Genomic DNA, 7,678 nt, shown 5'->3' with positions numbered 1-7,678 from the left:
TCTCCAATTTCAAATTCTATATCTTTTCTTTTAATGTCAGCGTAGCTCTTTTGTCGACTTTGGGCGGTTTTCAACCGTTGTTGAATTTGGATGATCTTCTCGGTAGTTTCTTGTATAATCTCCGGGCCCGTAATCTGTCTATCCCCCACTTCACTCCAACAAATTGGAGACCTAACACTTTCTACCATAAAGTGCTTCAAACGGCGCCATCTCAATGCTTGAATGGTAGCTGTTGTTGTAGGAAAATTCTGCTAATGGTAGATGTCGATCCCAACTGTTTCCGAAATCAATAACACATGCTCGTAGCATGTCTTCAAGCGTTTGTATCGTCCTTTCGCTCTGCCCATCAGTTTGTGGATGATAGGCAGTACTCATGTCTAGACGAGTTCCTAATGCTTGCTGTAATGTCTGCCAGAATCTTGAAATAAATCTACCATCCCTATCAGAGATAATAGAGATTGGTATTCCATGTCTGGAGACGACTTCCTTCAAATACAGTTGTGCTAACTTCTCCATCTTGTCATCTTCTCTTATTGGCAGGAAGTGTGCTGACTTGGTGAGACGATCAACTATTACCCAAATAGTATCAAAACCACTTGCAGTCCTTGGCAATTTAGTGATGAAATCCATGGTAATGTTTTCCCATTTCCATTCTGGGATTTCGGGTTGCTGAAGTAGACCTGATGGTTTCTGATGCTCAGCTTTGACTTTAGAACACGTCAAACATTCTCCTACGTATTTAGCAACATTGGCTTTCATACCCGGCCACCAAAAATGTTTCTTGAGATCCTTGTACATCTTTCCCGTTCCAGGATGTATTGAGTATCTGGTTTTATGAGCTTCTCTAAGTACCATTTCTCTCATATCTCCAAATTTTGGTACCCAAATCCTTTCAGCCCTATACCGGGTTCCGTCTTCCCGAATATTAAGATGCTTCTCCGATCCTTTGGGTATTTCATCCTTTAAATTTCTCTCTTTTAAAACTCCTTGTTGCGCCTCCTTTATTTGAGTAGTAAGGTTATTATGAATCATTATATTCATAGATTTTACTCGAATGGGTTCTCTGTCCTTCCTGCTCAAGGCATCGGCTACCACATTTGCCTTCCCCGGGTGGTAACGAATCTCAAAGTCGTAATCATTCAACAATTCAATCCACCTACGCTGCCTCATATTCAGTTGTTTCTGATTAAATATGTGTTGAAGACTTTTGTGGTCAGTATATATAATACTTTTGACCCCATATAAGTAGTGCCTCCAAGTCTTTAATGCAAAAACAACCGCGCCTAATTCCAAATCATGCGTCGTATAATTTTGCTCGTGAATCTTCAATTGTCTAGATGCATAAGCAATCACCTTCGTTCGTTGCATTAATACACAACCGAGACCTTGCTTTGATGCGTCACAATAAATCACAAAATCATCATTCCCTTCAGGCAATGACAATATAGGTGCCGTAGTTAGCTTTTTCTTCAATAACTGAAACGCTTTCTCTTGTTCATCATTCCATTCAAATTTCTTCCCTTTATGCGTTAATGCAGTCAAGGGTTTTGCTATTCTGGAAAAGTCTTGGATGAACCTTCTGTAGTAACCAGCTAGTCCTAAAAACTGGCGTATGTGTTTCGGAGTTTTCGGGGTTTCCCACTTTTCAACAGTTTCTATCTTTGCCGGATCCACCTTAATACCTTCTTTGTTCACTATGTGACCGAGGAATTGAACTTCTTCTAACCAAAATGCACACTTTGAAAACTTAGCGTACAGTTTTTCCTTCCTCAATACTTCTAACACCTTTCTCAAATGTTCACCGTGTTCTTGGTCATTCTTTGAGTAAATAAGTATGTCATCAATGAAAACAATGACAAACTTGTCAAGGTATGATCCACACACTCGGTTCATAAGGTCCATGAACACAGCTGGTGCATTAGTTAAACCAAACGGCATGACCATAAACTCGTAATGACCGTAACGTGTTCTGAAAGCAGTCTTTGGAATATCATCTTCTTTCACCCGCATTTGATGATACCCGGAACGTAAGTCAATCTTTGAATAAACAGACGAGCCTTGTAGTTGATCAAATAAGTCGTCGATTCTCGGTAGTGGGTAGCGGTTCTTGATGGTAAGTTTGTTCAACTCTCGGTAGTCGATACACAACCTGAATGTACCATCTTTCTTCTTGACAAACAAAACAGGAGCTCCCCACGGTGATGTGCTTGGTCGAATGAAACCACGCTCTAAAAGTTCCTGTAATTGGCTTTGCAGTTCTTTCATCTCGCTGTGTGCGAGTCTGTAAGGAGCACGAGCTATTGGTGCAGCTCCTGGTACAAGATCTATTTGAAATTCAACGGATCGATGTGGGGGTAATCCCGGTAATTCTTTCGGAAATACATCGGGAAATTCTTTTGCAATGGGAACATCATTGATGCTCTTTTCTTCAGTTTGTACTTTCTCGACGTGTGCTAGAACAGCAGAGCAACCTTTTCTTATTAGTTTTTGTGCCTTCAAATTACTAATAAGATGTAGCTTCGTGTTGCCCTTTTCTCCGTACACCATTAAGGGTTTTCCTTTTTCTCGTATAATGCGAATTGCATTTTTGTAACAAACGATCTCTGCTTTCACTTCTTTCAACCAGTCCATACCGATTATCACATCAAAACTCCCTAACTCTACTGGTATCAAATCAATCTTAAATGTTTCGCTAACCATTTTAATTTCTCGATTCCGACATATATTATCTGCTGAAATTAATTTACCATTTGCTAATTCGAGTAAAAATTTACTATCCAAAGGCGTCAATGGACAACTTAATTTAGCACAAAAATCTCTACTCATATAGCTTCTATCCGCACCCGAATCAAATAAAACGTAAGCAGATTTATTGTCAATAAGAAACGTACCCGTAACAAGCTCCGGGTCTTCCTGTGCCTCTACCGCATTAATATTGAAAACTCTTCCACGGCCTTGTCCATTCGTGTTCTCCTGGTTCGGGCAATTTCTAATAATGTGGCCTGGTTTTCCACATTTATAACAAACTACATTGGCATAACTTGCTCCGACACTACTTGCTCCACCATTACTCGTTCCGACACCATTTGTTCCTTTCGTTCTATTAACCCCTGGTCCGTAGACCTCACACTTCGCCGCGCTATGACCATTTCTTTTACACTTGTTGCAAAATTTGGTGCAGAACCCCGAGTGATTCTTTTCACACCTTTGGCATAGCTGCTTCTGATTGTTATTGTTGTTGCGGTTATTATTGTTGTTGGGATGATTGTTTTAGTTGCTGTTGTTGTTGTTGTTGTTGTTGTTGTTGGGCCGTTTGTTGTAGTTGCGATTGATAATGCGATTGTTGGGATAATTGTTGCGATTATTGTTGTAATTGCTGTTGTTGTTGTATTGGTGATTCTTATCACCGTTTTCCTCCCACTTTCTTTTGACTTGCTTCACATTGGCCTCTTCAGCAGTCTGTTCTTTAATTCTTTCTTCAATCTGGTTCACTAGTTTGTGAGCCATTCTACATGCCTGTTGTATGGAGGCGGGCTCGTGTGAACTTATATCTTCTTGGATTCTTTCCGGTAATCCTTTCACAAACGCGTCGATCTTCTCTTCCTCATCTTCGAATGCTCCCGGACACAATAGGCACAATTCTGTGAATCGTCTTTCGTACGTGGTAATATCAAATCCTTGGGTTCGTAACCCTCTAAGTTCTGTCTTGAGCTTATTGACCTCGGTTCTGGGACGGTACTTCTCGTTCATCAAGTGCTTGAATGCTGACCACGGTAGTGCGTACGCATCGTCTTGTCCCACTTGCTCTAGATAGGTATTCCACCATGTTAACGCAGAACCTGTGAAGGTATGCGTAGCGTACTTCACTTTGTCCTCTTCAGTACACTTACTTATGGCAAACACCGATTCAACCTTCTCGGTCCACCGTTTCAATCCGATCGGTCCTTCGGTTCCATCAAATTCCAAAGGTTTGCAGGCAGTGAATTCTTTGTAGGTGCATCCTACACGATTTCCTGTACTGCTAGATCCAAGGTTATTGTTGGTATGTAGCGCAGCCTGTACTGCGGCTATGTTTGAAGCTAGAAAAGTAAGGAATTCCTCTTCATTCATATTCACGGTGTGTCGAGTAGTCGGTGCCATTTCCTTCAAAATAGTTAAATGGAACAAGTTAATCATACAGAATATTAAGAGTAGTTAATAGTATTTCGTAGCATAATATGAACTCATTTATAAAAGCTTTTTCTTCATATTAGCGTTTTATAAGTTTAAATTCGGGTAGTACCTACCCGTTAAGTTCATACTTAGTAGCTAATATACAATTCAACTACTACAATTCTATATGAAAAACTGATTATAATAATATTTCGCGTTCAAACTTTTATACAATATTTTACAAACTTACAATACCGCTTATTTTACATAAAGCATGAAATATAGCACACAATAACTTTGATACAAGATAGTTGTGAAGACAATTCTAGCTAGTACACAAGTCGTTCAGCAAAGGCAATAAAGACACGTAATTCATACGTCCAGAAACAAGTCATGCATTCTGGTTTTACTAGGACTACTTCCCATCCTTGGTCTTGTGCAACATAACCGTTATGGCCGTTGATAAGACAGCGTGTTGTAACGTCATCAAAGGGACGAGGGTTACGTAATGTCCAACAGTCCCGTAATAATCTAAAAACCTCATTTCTTACCCCAATTACCGACTCCGTCACTTGTGGAAACGTTTTGTTTAATAGTTGTAGCCCGATGTTCTTGTTCTCACTTTGGTGAGAAGCGAACATTACTAATCCGTAAGCATAACATGCTTCTTTATGTTGCATGTTAGCCGCTTTTTCTAAATCACGAAGTCCAATATTCGGATATATTGAGTCAAAATAATTTCTTAACCCGTTGCGTAAAATAGCATTTGGGTTCCCCGCAATATATGCGTCAAAGTAAACACATCGTAACTTATGGGTTTCCCAATGTGATATCCCCCATCTTTCAAACGAAAGTCTCTTATAAACCAAGACATTCTTGGAACGTTCTTCGAATGTCTTACAAACTGATCTCGCCTTAAATAGTTGTGCCGAAGAATTCTGGCCGACTCTAGACAAGATTTCATCAATCATGTCTCCGGGTAGGTCTCTTAAAATATTAGGTTGTCTATCCATTTTGTGTTTTTAAACTGTAAAATAGACAAGAGTTAGATTCATAAAAAAATACTTATTAATACAAGCAATTTTTACATATATCATAAAGCATAAGAACACTATATTACATATATTACACCACACGAATACAACTATCTTATTCCGACTCGCTCGTTTCTTCTTCTTCGGTTTTGGTTCGTTTTGCCAAGTTTCTAGGGATATATGATGTTCCCCTAATACGAGCCGTCGTTATCCACATTGGTTTAGAAAAACCTGGTGGTTTAGAGGTTCCCGGGTCATTGTTACAACTTAAGGACTTCGGGGGTTGACGATACATATAAAGTTCATCGGGGTTGGAATTAGATTTCTCTATTTTTATGCCCTTTCCCTTATTATTTTCTTTTGCCTTTTTAAATTCATTTGGGGTAATTTCTATAACATCATCGGAATTCTCGTCGGAATCCGATTCATCGGAGAATTGGTAATCCTCCCAATATTTTGCTTCCTTGGCGGAAACACCATTGACCATGATTAACCTTGGTCGGTTGGTTGAGGATTCTCTTTTACTTAACCGTTTTATTATTTCCCCCACCGATTCTATTTCTTCTTCCGGTTCCGATTCTTCTTCCGGTTCCGATTCTTCTTCCGGTTCCGACTCTTCTTCCGGTTCCTCTTCGGGAACTTGTGAATCAGTCCACGAATCATTCCAATTTACATTTAACTCTTTATTATTATTAGGTGAGTCAATGGGACTTGTTCTAGAGGTAGACATCTATCACATAATATCAAACACGATAAGAGATTAATATATCACATAATATACATATGTTAAAAATATATAGTTTCCAACAAAAATGTTAAGCAATCATTTTTAAAGAAAACACGGTCGAAGTCCAGACTCACTAATGCATCCTAACAAACTCGATAAGACACACTAATGCAAATTTTCTGGTTCTCTAAGACCAACGCTCGGATACCAACTGAAAAGTCCCATTCTTATTGATTAAAAACGTTCCATATTAATTGATTTCGTTGCGAGGTTTTGACCTCTATATGAGACGTTTTTCAAAGACTGCATTCATTTTTAAAACAAATCATAACCTTTATTTCATAGATAAAGGTTTTAAAAAGCTTTACGTAGATTATCAAATAATGATAATCTAAAATATCCTGTTTACACACGACCATTACATAATGGTTTACAATACAAATATGTTACAACAAAATAAGTTTCTTGAATGCAGTTTTTACACAATATCATAGAAGCATGGACTCCAAATCTCGTCCTTATTTAAGTATGCGACAGCGAAAGCTCTTAATAATCACCTGAGAATAAACATGCTTAAAACGTCAACAAAAATGTTGGTGAGTTATAGGTTTAACCTATATATATCAAATCATAATAATAGACCACAAGATTTCATATTTCAATACACATCCCATACATAGAGATAAAAATCATTCATATGGTGAACACCTGGTAACCGACAATGACAAGATGCATATATAAGAATATCCCCATCATTCCGGGACACCCTTCGGATATGATATAAATTTCGAAGTACTAAAGCATCCGGTACTTTGGATGGGGTTTGTTAGGCCCAATAGATCTATCTTTAGGATTCGCGTCAATTAGGGTGTCTGTTCCCTAATTCTTAGATTACCAGACTTAATAAAAAGGGGCATATTCGATTTCGATAATTCAACCATAGAATGTAGTTTCACGTACTTGTGTCTATTTTGTAAATCATTTATAAAACCTGCATGTATTCTCATCCCAAAAATATTAGATTTTAAAAGTGGGACTATAACTCACTTTCACAGATTTTTACTTCGTCGGGAAGTAAGACTTGGCCACTGGTTGATTCACGAACCTATAACAATATATACATATATATATCAAAGTATGTTCAAAATATATTTACAACACTTTTAATATATTTTGATGTTTTAAGTTTATTAAGTCAGCTGTCCTCGTTAGTAACCTACAACTAGTTGTCCACAGTTAGATGTACAGAAATAAATCGATAAATATTATCTTGAATCAATCCACGACCCAGTGTATACGTATCTCAGTATTGATCACAACTCAAACTATATATATTTTGGAATCAACCTCAACCCTGTATAGCTAACTCCAACATTCACATATAGAGTGTCTATGGTTGTTCCGAAATATATATAGATGTGTCGACATGATAGGTCGAAACATTGTATACGTGTCTATGGTATCTCAAGATTACATAATATACAATACAAGTTGATTAAGTTATGGTTGGAATAGATTTGTTACCAATTTTCACGTAGCTAAAATGAGAAAAATTATCCAATCTTGTTTTACCCATAACTTCTTCATTTTAAATCCGTTTTGAGTGAATCAAATTGCTATGGTTTCATATTGAACTCTATTTTATGAATCTAAACAGAAAAGTATAGGTTTATAGTCGGAAAAATAAGTTACAAGTCATTTTTGTAAAGGTAGTCATTTCAGTCGAAAGAACGACGTCTAGATGACCATTTTAGAAAACATACTT

This window comes from Rutidosis leptorrhynchoides, chromosome 11 (assembly GCF_046630445.1).
Source record: "Rutidosis leptorrhynchoides isolate AG116_Rl617_1_P2 chromosome 11, CSIRO_AGI_Rlap_v1, whole genome shotgun sequence".
In the NCBI taxonomy this organism is placed as follows: Eukaryota; Viridiplantae; Streptophyta; class Magnoliopsida; order Asterales; family Asteraceae; genus Rutidosis; species Rutidosis leptorrhynchoides.
The sequence above is the reverse complement of the archived record's forward strand: the minus strand, read 5'-3'. Positions refer to the sequence as shown.